Source organism: Bufo gargarizans, chromosome 2 (genome assembly GCF_014858855.1).
Source record: "Bufo gargarizans isolate SCDJY-AF-19 chromosome 2, ASM1485885v1, whole genome shotgun sequence".
NCBI classification, from domain to species: domain Eukaryota; kingdom Metazoa; phylum Chordata; class Amphibia; order Anura; family Bufonidae; genus Bufo; species Bufo gargarizans.
Genome location: NC_058081.1, coordinates 430,119,089 through 430,138,016, shown reverse-complemented (window position 1 = coordinate 430,138,016; position 18,928 = coordinate 430,119,089). Strand labels below are relative to the sequence as shown.

The window sequence follows — 18,928 nt, the reverse complement described above, 5'->3', positions numbered from 1 at the left end:
CCATTCAAGATGGATTTTTCTGCGACTGTTGCGTCGCAGTCGCAACATGTCGCATGTTGCAGTGCGACACCATAGACTGCCATTATAAAAATTGTCGCGCAACAGAATGTCGCGCGACAACTGTTGCGCCCTATCTGTCGCGCGACTTTTTGTCGCGCGACAAATGTCGTCGTGTAGACCTAGCCTAACATGTATAAGATACCCCACTGATTATAATAAGAAAATATGGGAGGAAGAACAGGAAAAGTTAAAGGTATATCAAATGGAGAGAAGTAGGAAAGAATTACTTTTTCAAGGGATTCGGTTAGCCACAGAGGGAGAAAAAGTTGGTAAAATTTTGGCAAATATAGTAAGAAATCAAAGAGAGAAATTCTGGATTGGGGCGATTAAAGATAAAATGGGTGAAATAATTAATACACCTGAAGGAGTTAAAGAAGTGTTCCTGGAATATTTCCAGGAGGTATATAAGTCCAAGGTACAATACTCAAAACAAGAACTAGATTTATATCTAGACCAGATTCCCCTTAGGGAGATATCCCAGGCCCAAAAAGAATTTTTAGAAAAAGAAATATCAATCGCGGAAATAAATAAGGTTTTGGGGCAGGTAAAATCTGAAAAAGCACCAGGATGCGATGGGCTTCCTTTTGAAATATATAAAACCTTCTCCCAGGTGTTAGTGCCCGAATTAAAAACAACACTGGATGAGGCAAAAAAAAAAATAATCGGGGATCTACCAGATTCTATGAAAGAGGCAATTATTACACTGATTCCAAAAAAGGGCAAAGAACAACTAGACCCTGGATCATATAGGCCAATATCACTTTTAACCACCTCCGGACCGCCTAACGCACAGATGCGTCCGGAAGGTGGTTGATTAATTCCTCCTGGACGCATCCGAGCACCATGCGCATCGCGGGCCGGCAAAAGTTAAAGGAGTATTTCGTCAGCAACCTGCCAGCCAATGATCGTCGCTGGCAGGTTGCTGATTTTTAAAAAATCTAATCAGAAGCCAGATAACAGATCATATTAGTAAATATGATCTGTTATATGGCTGCCCTGCTCCTCTGCTGGTCCTTTTCGTCGGTTGGATCCAGCAGAGGAGCAGGCTTCACAGTGAGTAGCACCAACACTTCACTTTAGCCCCAGATCACCCCCTGCACCCCAATTAACCCTTTGATCACCCCTTTGATCGCCCCTGTCAATCACTAGTGAAAGGAAAAAAGTGATCATGGTATTGACTGTTAGGTTTTAGGGATAGTTTAGGCCCCTTGGTTAGGTAGTTTAGGGATCAGTTAGCGCCCAGCCCACCGCACCGCAGTCCCTTATTCGCTGATTAGCGTATCGCTAATCAGCATTTGTACTTTTATAGTATCTGGAAGTGATCAAAACTGATCACGGTCAGATCTATAATAGTATTAGTGTCACTTTAGTTCGCCCTCCACCAAAAACGCAGTGTTTGCCCGATCAGGCCTGATCGGTCGCCCACACGTGCGTTCACCCACGCCCGCCCCACCGCAGTGACAAAAATTATTATTTTTTTGATCACTGCACATTCACTTTACACGCGCTGCGGCGATAAAAAAAAAACAGTTTTGATATTTTTTATCAACCGCAGCGGCCTCCGGTACTTCGCTAGCCTCCCATTTGTAAGACAGGCTTGCTTTTTTTCTTGGGTAGTCTCAGGGAATACCCCTAAATTTAGTTGCCCAAATGTCAAACAGGGGGTATTCTTCTGAAAAGGCCTACAGGCTTCTGACCCAGTCGGATGAGGAATGGGAACCCTCATCTGATGAATCTAGCGGGTCAGAATACGAACCTGTAGAAAGCAGTGGCTCTCTGACCCAAAGTTCGGACGAGGAGGCTGAGGTCCCTGATAGCACCAGGCGTACCCGGCCGCGTGTCGCTAGACCACAGGTTGCGCAGGATCCGCTTCAAGAGCAGCAGAGTGGGGCTGGTGCTGTCGGATTAAGTGGTGAGGCATACACCAGCAGCGCAGTCCTTCCTGGACCTAGTACCAGCACTGCCGTACAACCTGGTGAAGTGGCGAGCACCAGAAGGGCAGTTGAAGCTGGTACGGTGGCACGAGCAGTAGTGACCCCGTCGCAGCCACCGCAAAGACGGGCCCGTAGAGCCCCTAGAATCCCTGAGGTGCTGGCAAACCCCGATCACCGCTCAGTCTGGAGTTCGGGTTCAGACAGCTCAGATCGGTTCGGCCCTGGGATTTTTTGAGCTGTTCTTGACTGCGGAGCTCTTGGACTTAGTCGTGGCCGAAACAAACCGATATGCCACACAATTTATAACCGCCAACCCGGGAAGCTTTTATGCCCAGCCTTTCCAGTGGAAACCAGTCCAAGTTTCCGAAATTAAAACTTTTCGGGGCCTTCTCCTCAACATGGGTCTAACTAAAAAGCATGAATTGCGGTCATATTGGTCCACGAACCCAATTCATCACATGCCCATGTTCTCTGCTGCTATGTCCAGGACACGATTTGAGACCATCCTGCGTTTCCTGCACTTTAGCGACAACACCACCTCCCATCCCAGAGGCCACCCAGCTTTTGACCGGCTCCACAAAATTCGGCCCCTCATAGACCATTTCAACCAGAAATTTGCAGATTTGTATACCCCTGAGCAAAACATCTGCATAGACGAGTCCCTAATACATTTTACCGGGCGCCTTGGCTTCAAACAATACATCCCAAGCAAGCACACCCGGTATGGGGTCAAATTGTATAAGCTCTGTGAAAGGGCCACAGGCTATACCCACAAATTCCGTGTCTATGAGGGAAAAGATCAGACCCTGGAGCCGGTCGGTTGCTCTGACTACCTGGGGAGCAGTGGGAAGACAGTCTGGGACTTGGTGTCACCCTTATTCGGCAAGGGGTACCATCTTTATGTGGACAATTTCTACACAAGTGTGGCCCTCTTTAGGCATCTGTTTCTAGAACAGATTGGCGCCTGTGGCACCGCGCAAACTAGTCACGCGGGCTTCCCCCAACAGCTCGTTACCACCCGTATTGCAAGGGGGGAGAGGGCTGCCTTGTGTAACGAAGAACTGCTCGCGGTGAAATGGAGAGACAAGCGTGACTTTACATGCTCTCCTCCATTCACGCAGACACGACAATCCAAATTGAGCGAGCAACCCGTGTCATTGAAAAGCCCCTCTCAGTCCACGACTATAACCTTCACATGGGAGGGGTGGACTTCAATGACCAGATGTTGTCTCCGTATTTAGTGTCCCGCAGAACCAGACGCTGGTATAAGAAGGTGTCTGTATATTTGATTCAATTGGCTCTGTATAATAGTTTTGTTCTCTACAGTAAGGCTGGGAGAACAGGATCCTTCCTCAAATTTCAGGAAGAGATCATCAAGAACCTCCTGTACCCAGGAGGTTCCGTGGCCCCATCCACCAGTGTAGTTAGCCGTCTACACGAGCGACATTTCCCCAATGTCGTTGCCGGTACCTCAACCCAACCGTCACCCCGAAAAAGATGTTGTGTCTGTAGCAGGGGTGGAATAAGGCGTGACACCCGCTATTTCTGTCCTGACTGTAACTAAAAAGGTTAATGTTTAGTTCAAAAAGTTAAAGTTTATATGTTCTGTTCCAAAGTTAATAAAATTATTGCGTTGCGGCCTTTTTTTTTTTTTTTTTTTTTTTTTTTTTTTTTTACCTTCCAGGTGGACCAACCGATCGACTAGCTGCAGCACTGATGTGCATTCTGACAGAAGCATTGCGCTGCTGTCAGATTACACGCAAGTCGGTGTATGCGGCGCTGCAAGACGAGATTTCTACTCTGCAGTAAAAGATACGTTTGCCAAGGCATACGAGCTGAGGAGGAGGCGGTGTTCCTATGCTTTGGCAAACACTTTGTATATATATAAAAAAAAAAATCCAGGCAATGATTTATTCATCCACATCGATTGATGTGAATGGAGAAATCTGGTTTGCCAGGGCATACGAGCTAAGTGGGTATGGATGTTGGGCGGAGCTCCTATGTCCTGGCAGACGCCTTTCCCCTCCTTTTTTTTGGCAGATTTTTTTCACCCACATTGATCGATGCGAATGAAGAAATCTGTGCTGTTCATTTTTTTCTTTCAGCCCAGAGGCTGAACGGAAAAAATAAATAAATCTCATTACCTGTATGCTCAATATAAGGAGAATAGCAGAAACTCCTAATGCTGGCCATACATGTAATGATTGCGGAGACCCTCAAATGCCAGGGCAGTACAAACACCCCACAAATGACCCCATTTTGGAAAGAAGACACCCCAAGGTATTCGCTGAGGGGCATATTGAGTCCATGAAAGATTAAAATTTTTGTCCCAAGTTAGCGGAAAGTGAGACTTTGTGAGAAAAAAAAAAAAAAAAAAGTGAATACCTTGGGGTGTCTTCTTTCCAAAGTGGGGTCACATGTGGGGTATTTATACTGCCCTGGCATTTTAGGGGCCCGAAAGCGTGAGAAGAAGTCTGGGATCCAAATGTCTAAAAATGCCCTCCTAAAAGGAATTTGGGCATCTTTGCGCATCTAGGCTGCAAAAAAGTGTCACACATCTGGTATCGCCGTACTCAGGAGAAGTTGGGGAATGTGTTTTGGGGTGTCATTTTACATATACCCATGCTGGGTGAGATAAATATCTTGGTCAAATGCCAACTTTGTATAACAAAATAGGAAAAGTTGTCTTTTGCCAAGATATTTCTCTCACCCAGCATGGGTATATGTAAAATGACACCCCAACTTCTCCTGAGTACGGCGATACCAGATGTGTGACACTTTATTGCAGCCTAGGTGGGCAAAGGGGCACACATTCTAAAGAGCACCTTTCGGATTTCGCAGGCCATTTTTTATTTTATTTTTTACACATTTTGATTGCAAAGTACTTCTCACACATTTGGGCCCCTAAATTGCCAGGGCAGTATAACTACGCCACAAGTGACCCTATTTTGGAAAGAAGACACCCCAAGGTATTCCGTGAGGGGCATGGCGAGTTCCTAGAATTTTTTATTGCAAGTTAGTGGAATATGAGACTTTGTAAGAAAAAAAAAAAAAATCATCATTTTCCGCTAACTTGTGACAAAAAATAAAAAGTTCTATGAACTCACTATGCCCATCAGCGAATACCTTAGGGTGTCTACTTTCCGAAATGGGGTCATTTGTGGGGGTTTTCTACTGTCTGGGCATTGTAGAACCTCAGGAAACATGACAGGTGCTCAGAAAGTCAGAGCTGCTTCAAAAAGCGGAAATTCACAATTTTGCACCATAGTTTGTAAACACTATAACTTTTACCCAAACCATTTTTTTTTTTGCCCAAATATTTTTTTTTTTATCAAAGACATGTAGAACAATAAATTTAGTGAAAAATTTATATATAGATGTCGTTTTTTTTTTGCTAAATTTTACAGCTGAAAGTGAAAAATGTAATTTTCTTGCAAAAAAATCATTATATTTTGATTAATAACAAAAAAAGTAAAAATGTCAGCAGCAATCAAATACCACCAAATAAAAGCTCTATTAGTGAGAAGAAAAGGAGGTAAAATTCCTTTGGGTGGTAAGTTGCATGACCGAGCAATAAACGGTGAAAGTAGTGTAGTGCAGAAGTGTAAAAAGTGGCCTGGTCATTAAGGGGGTTTCAGCTAGCGGGGTTGAAGTGGTTAAACACGGATGTTAACTTTTGGCAAAAGTCTTGGCCGATAGGCTATCAAAGGTGGTTAAGGCTACTTTCACACTAGCGTTCGATCGGATCCGTTCTGAACGGATCCGATCATAATAATGCAGACAGAGGCTCCGTTCAGAACGGATCCGTCTGCATTATATTGGCAAAAAAAAGCTAAGTGTGAAATTAGCCTGAGCGGATCCGTCCAGACTTTTACATTGAAAGTCAATGGGGGACGGATCCGCTTGAAGATTGAGCCATATTGTGGCATCTTCAAACGGATCTGTCCCCATTGACTTACATTGTAAGTCTGGACGGATCCGCACGCCTCCGCACGGCCAGGCGGACACCCGAACGCTGCAAGCAGCGTTCAGGTGTCCGCCTGCTGAGCGGAGCGGAGGCTGAACGCCGCCAGACTGATGCATTCTGAGCGGATCCGCATCCATTCAGACTGCATCAGGGCTGGACGGAAGCGTTCGGGTCCGCTCGTGAGCCCCTTCAAACGGAGCTCACGAGTGGACAGCCGAACGCTAGTGTGAAACTAGCCTAAAGGTGTAATAAATGAAGATCAAACAGGCTTTATACCTGGTAGAACGATATATTCAAATATAAGAAGGTTGTTTTTAAATATTGAAGCCAATAGAACAGAAGCGGGGGAGAAAGCGGTACTATCATTGGACGCCCAAAAGGCATTCGACTGTATTGAATGGGAATATTTATGGGCAGTATTAAAAAGGGTTGGTATAGGGGAAGGATTTATAAGGTGGATACAGTTAATATACCACAATCCTCGGGCTAGAGTGATGGTGGACGGGAGCTTGTCCCTTCCCCTTGCCCTATATCGGGGCACTAGGCAGGGATGCCCTCTCTCTCTCCACTATTATTCGCTATTGCGATTGAACCTTTGGCATGCATAGTAAGAAATGACAGGGAGATTAAAGGTTTTCACTATGAGGGTGAGGAAGAAAAATTGTTAATGTATGCGGATGACATTTTGTTATTTATGCACAATATTTGGGGATCAGTTTAATAGAGTTATAGACATAATAGATAAGTTTGGTTGTTTTTCTGGATTAAATATTAATTTAAAAGAACTTAGGGCCAAAATACATGTTTGGCGTAGATTACCAGTTTCAATACAGGGTCGTGTAAATTTAATAAAAATGGTTTTCCTCCCTAAAATATTGAATGTTCTTCAAAATGCCCCAGTCAGGTTGTCGCAGGATACTTTTAGACTACTTGACAGTTTAATGGGAGATTTCCTTTGGAAAGGTATGATTCCCAGAATAAAGAGAGATACTCCAGCTCCCAGTGAGAGAAGGCGGATTAGCAGTTCCGAATTAGTTTTTTTATTATATAATTACACAATATGGTCATATAAAAAGGTAGTTTAGATGGTTTAGTGGGTAGACAGGTAGTAAATAGATTGGGGTGGAAAGAAGAATGGAATTTTTTTTTAGAGGTGCTGGAATCAGGTACACTGGGGAGAAATAGCATTGGAAATAGAGTCTTAAATTTATTGTAATACATATGGGTGGAAATTAAAAAAAATATTAGAGATTAAAGGGTTTTTGCACTATACACCTATTTGGAAAAATATTAACCTTAAGGAACTGCAAGGGATTAAGACTTATATAGACTGGGAAAAAATGGGATGAAATACTTAAACCAGATATTTGAACAGGGTAAACTGAAAGACTTCAACATAATGGTTAGAGAGTTTGGTATACTGCAAAAGGACATATATAAATATTTCCAGCTTAGGAATGCATTGCGGTCAGTTATGCAAGAGGATAAATATAAGATGGAAAGATCTGAGTTATTGCACAAATTTACCAACGCGGGTGAAAGAGGAAGGAATAACGGCAAAAACATACAAGATTTTGATGGAGGGAAAAAAGAAATGGGTTATAATACTTGCCAGGAAAAAAAAAAAATGGGAAAATGAACTTCAATTTTTTACAGAAAAAAAATGGAACGATGCTTTAAAAAATTATTCTGGAGTCTCAAATAGGCGCTCACATAAGATCTCACAATTTTTTGTAGTCCATAGGTTGCATCGATCCCCATGGATACTGAAAAGAATGGGTGTTAGAGCCTCGGATGATTGTACAAAATGTGGGGGAGAGAATGCTGATTTAATACATTGTTTCTGGAGATGTCCAAGACTGTTCAGATACTGGACAGAAATAACAGATACTGTATACCGAATTTTGAAGGGTCAAATATCAGAAGATCCCATGACTTGTATTTTGGGGGCAACCGAACATTTGAGCCTAAATAGAGATACACGAATGGTCTTGAGTAAAGTGCTATTTCAAGCTAGACTCCTAATACTTAAGAAATGGGTAGGGGCAGACCCTCCGACAGCTCAGCAGTGGAGAAAAGCAGTTGATAATCTGATTAAAGAAGAACGGGTGATGGAGGGCCATAGTAGAAAAGAAAAAACTGTTGATGAAATATGGAAGAAGTGGTTACTTTAGGACTGGATAGACTGAGGATTATTTTTTTTTGTACTACACGTCCCCCTCTCCCTCACCATAAGGGTGGTAGGAGGGTGGGTAAATGGGGAGTGAAAATATTTGTCTATGTATAGAAAAAAATTAGCATGTTTTCTTTTTGATGGATTAAAAATGTAACTTTTTTCTATTGATGATGAAATTTGAGATGATGGAAATAAAGAGATATTAAAAAAAAAAAAAAAAAAAAAAAAAAGCTTTTACTCCTGACTCGATTTCTAATGGCTATATCTTCTGATATAGTGGATATAATGCTGTGTTGTTTGAAAGGTTGGCATGCCAGCTCTCAAACAAGGTCAGGCCCGTATTTCTAGCTGCTACCAATCCCGAGATATGAGCAGCTACAGCAGCCCTCCCCTCTTCAGTCTGGTTTGCTTTAAGCACTTAGGAGCTGTTTTCCAGTAGAATAAAAGTGCTTTTCTTGGGAATGGAATACAGACATATAGGGCACACAGGTGGTACAATCTTTTGTGGTACAGTGCTCTTAGTTATATTGGTGAAAGAGAGGTGACAGACTCCCATTAACTATTAGCACGTAAATCATCAGATTATAGATACTGTAAGGTCCAAACTGCAGCAAATAATGACGTTATGGTCTAAGGCTACTTTCACACTTACGGTAAGGGGGAACAGCCTGCCGCTCCGGTCTCATTCACTATAATGGCAGCGGGCCGCAACACAGCAAACACGCTGAGAGGTGGTCAGACAAAAACCGCAGTGTGCCAGCACAGCCTGCCGGAAAAGGCTACCGCAAGTGTGAAAGTAGCCTAATATACGGGTAGTAAACATACAGTTTAGTAAGGAGCCATTCAGAACATTAATACACATTTATGTATTAATTCCCCAGGTCAAATAGAGGGACACTTGGGAGGCATGTTTACCTATTACTTTATGTAACTGTATGCCAGGGAAGAAAAACCAGTTACTACAACTTTAAAATAACGGCCTTCCTGAGACAGGGATCCAACAAAGTCACCTTGGCAGCTGACTACAAGTGTAGCCCGGGGCCAGGCACAGATGATGGGGAACAGCCTCTTCCCCCAGCGCAGGTGCCAAGGCAAGCGGGGAACTCCCCAAACCGGCGTCAGCAGGCAACACAGCAACTCTATTCCCAGCCCGACCACTGGGGGAAAGGGCCCCTCCCGGCGCTGCCAGCTGCTGCACACCCACTGTATATATACGTGTACACCGGAGAGTATACGTGAAGCACATGCAGACTAGCGCGGCCCTCCTGCACAATCTCCACCCTCACAGACAGCACATACCTCCCGTGCACCACACGGCTGCCTCCAGCACCAAACGCACTCAGAAGATGGTCGCGTTCAGATTGGAGCTGCTCCTACTAGGTTTGGTGACGTAGACGTCACGTGGACTATCCCAGTCACGTGACTTGTCTGCGGTTTTTCTTCATAGTCAGGGCACAGGGTGGAAGGAGGCAGAGGTGTGGGCGACGTGTCTGGCCTGGCTCCTAGATGTGGGGGAGGGAGGGAACTGTGGGATCAAGTGTTGCAGTACTGCAAGGGGGGCGCGAGGGAGACTGACGTGCCCCTCTATTGGAGCCATGGAGCCCTGTCCCTCTTGGTTCCTACCTGTGCATTACACTTTACCTTATATGATTTCTTCATTATTTGGTGCAATTTTTATTAAATGTCTATAGTAAAGATGATTTTTGTGTTAAGATTTGCAGTGGTGATGGTCGGGTGTACTGGGCATGGCAGACCGAGAGCACCTTGACCTGTGTACATTGCGTTAGGCTACATTCAGACGTCTGCAAATAGGTCCGCATACTTTCCGCAATATCGGGAATGGGTGCGGACCCATTCATTCTCAATGGGGAAGAATGGGATGCGGAGAGAACACTATGTGCTCTCCGCATCCACATTTTCAGAGCGCGGCTCTGAACTTTCGTGCTTCGGCCCGCGGCTCCACATAAAAATAGAACATGTCCTCTTCTTGTCCGCAATTGCGGACAAGAATAGGCAGTTCTATGGGGGGGGTTGGCCGGGTGTATTGTGGATCCGCAATACACCACGGACGTGTGAATGACCCTTATTCTGTAGCTGCGGCCCCTTTTGGATGCCCCAGTTACAGTGGGAAAAGTGAAAAATACAAAAAAAGTGTCAGTGCCCCCCAGAGGTCTTTTTCCCACATGAGGACATGCGTTGTACACGTATGGCACAGCAAACTTAATGCTTGCGAATTGTGCCACACACGTACAGTACTATAAAATCCAGTCATCATGCCTAATTTCATAGTGACTGGGTTAAGATAAGGGATGATAGGCAACTTCTGTTTTCAAGTTCGGTGTACAAGGTTTGGGTTCTGATTATCTAAGAATTCTGTTATGGATTCCGCTACCACAGGTCGCATAAGTTATGGTCCGTGGTAGCGGAATCCATAACGGAATTCTTATATAACCAGAACCCAACCTTGTACACCGAACTTTAAAACAGACATTCACTCTCATCCCTAGTTAAGATGGCCATCTTAGGCCCCCTCACGAACAATGCGGTTTGTGTCAGGGTGCGTTCAGTGAAACTCGCACCATTTTGCAAGCAAGTACCAGTCAGTTTTGTCTGCGATTGCTTTCAGTTGTTCAGGTTTTTTCCCTGTGCGGGAGCAATCCGTTTTGATGCGTTTTTCATGTGTGTGAAAAAAAATCTGAAGGTTTACAAACAACATCTCTTAGCAACCATCAGTGAAAAACGCATCGCATCCGGAGTGCATTTCACTGAAGCCCCATTCACTTCTATGGGACCAGGGTTGCAGAATATAGAACATGCTGAGATTCTCGTGCAACGCAGAACTGATGCGTAAAAAACACTGCTCATGTACACAGACCCATTGAAATGAATGGGTCAGGATTCAGTGCGGGTGCTATGCGTTCAGGTATCACACCCGCACGGAAAACTTAAACGTTGGTAAGTATGCTTGTTTAGTGTCCTCGGTAGGTGCTGGGATAGGCTGATATAATTACAGCACTAGAGGGGCATGTAATATAGTGAGAAACTCTCTGTAGGCAGCCATTTCAGTTGGTGCCCTCTGCGCTGTGTGTTAGCTGGCTGGGACTTATGGTACACCACCACTATCTACTGTAAAAATAAGAATTTCTGGAAGTGCTGCAGTTATTATACTGTTCAATTGCAACAATCAACTTCAAATAGGGAATTGTTAAAACTTTTCTTTGGCTTATTAAAATCTTGTATTCTGAAGTTGGCGGATAGCCCACATACGTAATCTATCCGGATATGCTGGAAAACAAGTCTCAAGGTTGGGGGTTATTCAAACACTACATGTTAATAACGGCCTTCAGCATTGGCATAGCAGAGCACTTGCCGTTAGACCCCAATCGGTGCACATTTCTAAACCCTAACCTGATGGACCCTGGCACTAGTGGGAACTAAAGGCATCTCCAGCTTGTTTCACCAAATGAAGTGACTAGCATGGTCCGTACATAACAGTAAGGCCTAATGCACACGGCCGTGTTCCGCGGTCGAGAGCGGACCGTGGAAACCCGGCCGGGATTCCTGCTGACAGCATGAGCGCACGGCGTCGTTGGTTGCTATGACGCCGTGAGCTCATGCTGTCAGCAGGAATCCCGGCCGGGTTTCCACGGTCCGCTCTCGGCCGCAGAACACGGCCGTGTGCATGAGACCTAAGGGGGAATGGCAGGAGCTTCCCCCCTCGCTCTCTCTTTACATAAGAAGCCCCGCCCCTCTAGAGGCTTGATAGCCTGGCTGGCCAATGGGAGAGAATCAGAGCACCCCTCTCTTGTCAGTGAGGCCATACCGATACTGTCAGCATATATGGGTCCACCCCTCCCCCACGGGTGGCGCACAGCTCACAGCCTTACAAAAACGAAGATAGGTGGGAAACTGTCCTCCTCCTGCTCATTAGAGACAGCCCATGTGTCACTCATGTGAGGGAAAACTCCATGTTAAGCCTTAGGCCTCATGCACACGACCGTGCCTTTTTTGCGTTCCGCAAACCGCAGATCCGAAAAAAACGGAAGCTGCCCGTGTTGCCTTCCGCAATTTGCGGAACCGAACGGGCGCCGGCAATATAAATGCCTATTCTTATCAGCAAAGCGCGGACAAGAATAGGACATGTTATATTTTTTTTGCAGGGCCGCGGAACGGAGCCACAGATGCGGACAGCACTCCATGTGCTGTCCGCATCTTTTGCGGCGCCATTGAAATGAATGGGTCCGCATCCGAGCCGCTAAAACGGCGGCTCGGATGCGGAACCCAACAATGGTCGTGTGCATGAGGCCTTATTCACACGTCAGTGTTTTCGGCAATTATTTCCATCAGTTATTGGGAGCCAAAACCTGGATTGGAGCCTCCACAGACATAAGGTATAAGGGAAAGATCTGCACCTGGTTTTGGCTCAAAAATCACTAATGGAAATCACTGACCGAAAACTGATGTGTGAATGAGGCATTACTAAGGAGACCTACTTTGCATGTCTCCTGGCTGGCAGCTCATCATCTTTTTGTCCTTATCTGTGTTCATTTATTGGGTGCCATCAGTACCATACTGATCGTATCTGTGCTCAGTTTTCTATGCACTTTTTTTTTGTGTGTGTCTAAAAAAACGGTAGATAGTTTTATAGCTAGCTATATATTATAGTATGAAACGAAGTACATTTCAAGTAGTGTTTAGATTTTTGCACACATCTGTTTTTGTGTGTCCTGCAATCGCTGGGCATCGAGTAATGATCTCTGATTGTATGCTCAGTTTTCAGCTCGCAATTTTATTTAATTTTTTACTGTCGGAATACACTGAAAGAGGCCTCAGAAAATGGAATAAAAAAATCTGCAATCAGAAAATAAAATCAGATTAGAAAAAGAAAGAAAGGATATGTGTTGATCCATTTTTGCATCTTCGTTTTTTACTCCCCGCCTTCCTAGAGTCCTAAGTTTTTTATTTTTACATTCACATAGCTTTATGAGGGCTTATTTTTTGCAGGGCACGTTGTACTATTGGCACCATTTACGGTTGCATACAATGTAGTGGGTAGTGGGAATAAAATTCCAAATGTGATGGAATTGGGGGGGAAAAAAACGCAATTCTGACACAGGGTGTTTTTTTTTTTTCTATGCAGTAAAATTGATCTGTTACCTTCATTCTCCAGGTCAGTACGATTGCAACAATACCAAGCTTGTATAGTTTTTTCATGTATTTTAATACTGAAAAAAAAATACATTTTTTTTTCTCATCACCATATTCTGACCACTATAACTTTTTTGTTAGTTTTGTGTACAGAACTGTGTATTTTAATAGTATGGGCATTTTCGCACACGGCGATGCCCATGATGTTTTTTTTTTTATTGGTTACGTTTTTTATTTTGGGGAAAGGGGGTGATTTGGACTTTTATATTTTTGTATATTTTTAAAAAACATATTTTTTTTATTCACCCTGGGTGACTATAATTGGCAGTCGGGAATATTGGGGAGTACAAATAATGATAATTATATTTTTTATTTAATGGATCACATTTCGAGAGGGATTAAAAAAAATTATGGGTATTAAAGGGGTTGTCCGGGTTCGGTGATAATTAGTAAATAGGCTGCTTTTTGCTAACAGCCTACATATATGTGGGTTCTACCTTTATTTCTTTTTTTCTGATGCCCCCATTCCTTAGACTGGATTTGCGGACCGGAAGTGTTATTTTTTTGTTCAGCTGTTGATGTACCGGGCTCCTTACTGGTGTGCTAAGCCTCGTCTTCTGCTTAGCAAAGAGCCCGGTGACGTCACCGGCACACAGAGGCGTTCTGGAGCACTCAAGGAGGCTGTTTTGTAGGAGGGAACTGGCATCGCTAGAGACAGAAACGGTGCAACCATATAGGCGAACTAGGCGTTCGCCTAGGGCGCCGGCCTGCTGGGGGCGCCCTGGTGGGCTCCCCCTGACTGGGGCTGCAGCCCTGGGCGAGCGGCTCTTGAGCCCCCCCCCCAGCGCTGTTGCAGGGGGGCCAGGAGCTGGAGGTCCTTCTTAAATATGGCAGAGCAGGCATCTGCTTACCCTGATGGCAGGTGCCTGCTCTGCCAGTAAATTACCGGAGGAGAGGAGGCGGGCCGCAAGGGAGGCTGTTCTAGCAGCTCCCCACTCCTTCCTCATGCGCCTTCTGTGGTGCCGGAGCCGGAATATGACGTTATTCCGGCCCCGGTATACTAAACAGCGTGCTGGAGGACTGAGGAGCTGCACCACACTGGACCCCAGAGGTGAGTGTCTGCCTGTGTATTTATGGCATGTAGAAAAAGAGCATCCCTCGGCGCAAGGAACCAACCAGAGGCGGATGATGAATCTTCAAGAATTTTTATTGCAATCACACAATGCGTTTCGGGGAAAGGGTCCCCTTCATCAGGTGAAGAATATGCAATATTCGGGGGAAGGGGACCCTTCATCAGGTGAAGAATATGCAATATTCGGGGGAAGGGGACCCTTTCCCCGAAACGCGTTGTGTGATTGCAATAAAAATTCTTGAAGATTCATCATCCGCCTCTGGTTGGTTCCTTGCGCCGAGGGATGATCCTTTTCTACATGCCATTTCAATCCTCTGTGTGGGCCTAGGCACGCTTATCCGAGGACATCTACATCCGTGGCTGCATACCAACCTTCATATTGGGGATTAAAATTATCTCCTACATGTCTACAATAGCGTTGTGCCTATAATTGCGCAATCCTGCAAGGTGAGCCTTCCAAATTGGAATTTAAAATTCAAACGCTTTTACCCTATGGTGCGCCCTCTTTTCTGCTTATACAGTAAACAACTTGTCTCTATACGTATGCCTGTGTATTTATGTCAGTGAGTGAGTGTATGTATGTCTGTCTTTCTGTCAGTAAATGTATGTGTGTCTGTCATTGAGTGTCTGTGTGTATGTCAGTGAATGTGTATGTCTGTCAGTCAGTAAGTGTCTGTGTGTTTGTCTGCCAGTGAGTGAGTTCCCATCCACAGATAAGGTGGAGTAATAATACTAGTTTCATGTCACAAAGTTTCAGCTTGGGGACACCAGACTCCACAGTTACCTCTCTATTTATTTAGGTCGCGGCCTTTGGGCGCCCTACTACATGCAGCAGGGGTGCTGTGCGATCATTACTGGGGGGGAAGGAGGGGGGGCGGGGGGGGGGTAACGCTTTATTAAGGGATGGCCCTGCACATACAACACATCTTTAACCCCTTGGGTGCTTGATGGACTAGTGATCAGCACTCTATTCCAAACCACGTGTGGCCAGCCAGAGAGGATAGGGATTCTTTGTCTGGGACTTTTAGCAGACAGATGCGGGGGTTTGGTATTTCAGAGCTCAGGCTGCACACACACGATCTGCTGCTAGCACACTATTACTAGGAAACGTGAAGTCTGCGTCTGACATGTCCCCTTAACTTTCCTTGGCTTCAGCAGCTCTGTCCCTTTGCCTCCTATTTTTGAACCAGTTGATGACCTGGGTAGTGGTGAGTCCAGTGGCCTCTGCCAGCTCCCTCTTCTCCCTGGGAGAGGGGTAGGGGTTATGAGCATGCCATTCCCTCAGTACCCCTCTAGACTTCTCCTTGAAGCAGTAACTTGTTTCTTCACCATCCCATATGGTTCTTGGCAAAGGGAATTTCCTTCTCCCCGGGTATTTGCCCACTGCCCCAAGAGGTCTCCCCCTGAGTTTCTCAGCTTCCACATATGGCGCCTTGAGCCACAGCTGCTGCAGTTTGGGGTGGTTGTGTGGTGAGAACTGGTAACTCTCCAGCCTCTGCCTGTGTATTTATGTCAGTGAGTTAGTGTATGTATGTCTGTCTTTCTATCAGTAAATGTATGTGTGTCTGTCATTGAGTGTCTGTCAGTGAGTGAGTGTATGTATGTCTGTCTTGCTATCAGTAAATGTATGTGTGTCTGTGTGTGAGTGAGTGAGTGTATGTCAGTGAGTGTGGATGTCTGTCGGTCAGTAAGTGTCTGTGTGTTTGTCAGTAAGTATATGTGTGTGTTTGCCAGTGAGTGAGTGTCTGTCAGTGAATTTCTGTGTGTGATTCAGTGGGTAGTTGTATGTCTGTCCGTGTGTGTGTGTCTGTCAGTGAGTGAGTGACATGAGGGGGCAGCAAAATGGATCTTTGCCTAGGTCGGCAAAAATCCTTGCATCAGCCCTGGATAGAGACCGCCCCTTTGTGCCGTTTACGTCACCGGGCACAGAGGGGCATTATTCTGGGCTGAAGGAGGTTGATCTGGACGCAGGGAACGCTGCTGTTTAGCATAGTGCACGCCTCTCATGTGCATTTGCACTCAATGGGGCCGCATGGATTATGCCTATTCAAGTGCTGTAGGCACGCCTCCCATGTCCTTACAGATGAGGGGGAGGAATAGCAGGAAAAGGAATATTGATTAGAGGGAGTGGTTGCGATTGAGACGTCAATCTACAGAGTCGCACTGCCTTGCGGGACCCATAAAGCAGTGCGGCAGGAAATGACATAGAGTGCTGCAATGTAAACAATACCGAGCGCAGCTTGAACCCGTAGGAGCCCCAGAGGAGTGAAAAAAAAAAGTGGGAACTTACAGATACATTTAACGGTGAATACTAATGTTCAAGGATATACAGATTTTATTCCTATATGAAATAGTATTAATTTGCGAGAAATGCAGAAAATTAAACACTATGTAAATTGGGAAAATAAGGGTATTTGTTTGTTGTTTCAATTGTTTCAGGGTATTTATTTTTTGAAACACTTAAAAAAGAATTTGGGATTCCGAATAAAGAATGTTTTAGATGTTTACAGTTGAGAGAAGCAATTAATTCATCACTAGTAGACTCCTGGAGATATAAAAAGGCACCTATGGAGAATATTAATCAATTTCTTGATAATAGAAAGGTAAAAGGATGTGTTTCAAGAAGATATACAGTACAGACCAAAAGTTTGGACACACCTTCTCATTCAAAGAGTTTTCTTTATTTTCATGACTATGAAAATTGTAGATTCACACTTAAGGCATCAAAACTATGAATTAACACATGTGGAATTATATACATAACAAATAAGTGTGAAACAACTGAAAATATGTCATATTCTAGGTTCTTCAAAGTAGCCACCTTTTGCTTTGATTACTGCTTTGCACACTCTTGGCATTCTCTTGATGAGCTTCAAGAGGTAGTCACCTGAAATGGTTTTCACTTCACAGGTGTGCCCTGTCAGGTTTAATAAGTGGGATTTCTTGCCTTATAAATGGGGTTAGGACCATCAGTTGCATTGTGGAGAAGTCAGGTGGATACACAGCTGATAGTCCTACTGAATAAACTGTTAGAATTTGTATCATGCCAAGAAAAAAGCAGTAAAGTAAAGAAAAACGAGTGGCCATCATTACTCTAAGAAATTAAGGTCAGTCAGTCCGAAAAATTGGGAAAACTTTGAAAGTGTCCCTAAGTGCAGTCACAAAAACCATCAAGTGCTACAAAGAAACTGGCTCACATGCGGACCGCCCCAGGAAAGGAAGACCAAGAGTCACCTCTGCTGCGGAGGATAAGTTCATCCGAGTCACCACCTTCAGAAATTGCAGGTTAACAGCAGCTCAGATTAGAGACCAGGTCAATGCCACACAGAGTTCTAGCAGCAGACACATCTCTAGAACAACTGTTAAGAGGAGACTGTGTGAATCAGGCCTTCATGGTAGAATATCTGCTAGGAAACCACTGCTAAGGACAGGCAACAAGCAGAAGAGATTTGTTTGGGCTAAAAAACACAAGGAATGGACATTAGACCAGTGGAAATCTGTGCTTTGGTCTGATGAGTCCAAATTTGAGATCTTTGGTTCCAACCACCGTGTCTTTGTGCGACGCAGAAAAGGTGAACGGATGGACTCTACATGCCTGGTTCCCACCGTGAAGCATAGAGGTGTGATGGTGTGGGGGTGCTTTGCTGGTGACACTGTTGGGGATTTATTCAAAATTGAAGGCATACTGAACCAGCATGGCTACCACAGCTTCTTGCAGCGGCATGCTATTCCATCCGGTTTGCATTTAGTTGGACCATCATTTATTTTTCAACAGGACAATGACCCCAAACACACCTCCAGGCTGTGTAAGGGCTATTTGACCATGAAGGAGAGTGATGGGGTGCTGCGCCAGATGACCTGGCCTCCACAGTCACCGGACCTGAACCCAATCGAGATGGTTTGGGGTGAGCTGGACCGGCGTGTGAAGGCAAAAGGGCCAACAAGTGCCAAGCATCTCTGGGAACTCCTTCAAGACTGTTAGAAGACCATTTCAGGTGACTACATCTTGAAGCTCATCAAGAGAATGCCAAGAGTGTGCAAAGCAGTAATCAAAGCAAAAGGTTGCTACTTTGAAGAACCTAGAATATGACATATTTTCAGTTGTTTCACACGTGTTAATTCATAGTTTTGATGCCTTCAGTGTGAATCTACAATTTTCATAGTCATGAAAATAAAGAAAACTCTTTGAATGAGAAGGTGTGTCCAAACTTTTGGTCTGTACTGTAGGTTATTGTTGGAAATTAAACAAAGTAAGATCATCATAGCGGCTAAAGAGAAATGGAAGAAAGATATTGATGGGATATCAGATGAACAGTGGGAGGATGTATTGAAGAATAGATCTATGGTCGCAATGAGGGCCTCACATGGGGTTTTTCAATATATTTATTTTTATTCATGGGCTATATTGATCTCCTCTATTACTTTAAAAAGATGGGTATAAAACCCACAGATAAATGTCCTAGATGTGGTAGGGAACAAGCAAACCTTTTCCATCTGGTATGGAGATGTCC

The 18,928-nt window shown here is 44.6% G+C and overlaps 1 protein-coding gene across 2 annotated transcripts in view; it reads right to left on the bottom strand.

Annotated features, from left to right (window-relative positions):
* Positions 1-9,587, bottom strand: part of CYSTM1 (cysteine rich transmembrane module containing 1) — an 80,108-nt gene extending 70,521 nt beyond the window's left edge. The window contains exon 1 of one of the 2 annotated variants that reach the window (XM_044277799.1): positions 9,437-9,587. The gene's annotated coding sequence lies outside the window, so the exon portion shown is untranslated. The remainder of the gene's footprint in view (positions 1-9,436) is intronic. The other variant, XM_044277798.1, reaches the window with a different exon arrangement.
* Positions 9,588-18,928: the final 9,341 nt, after the last annotated feature.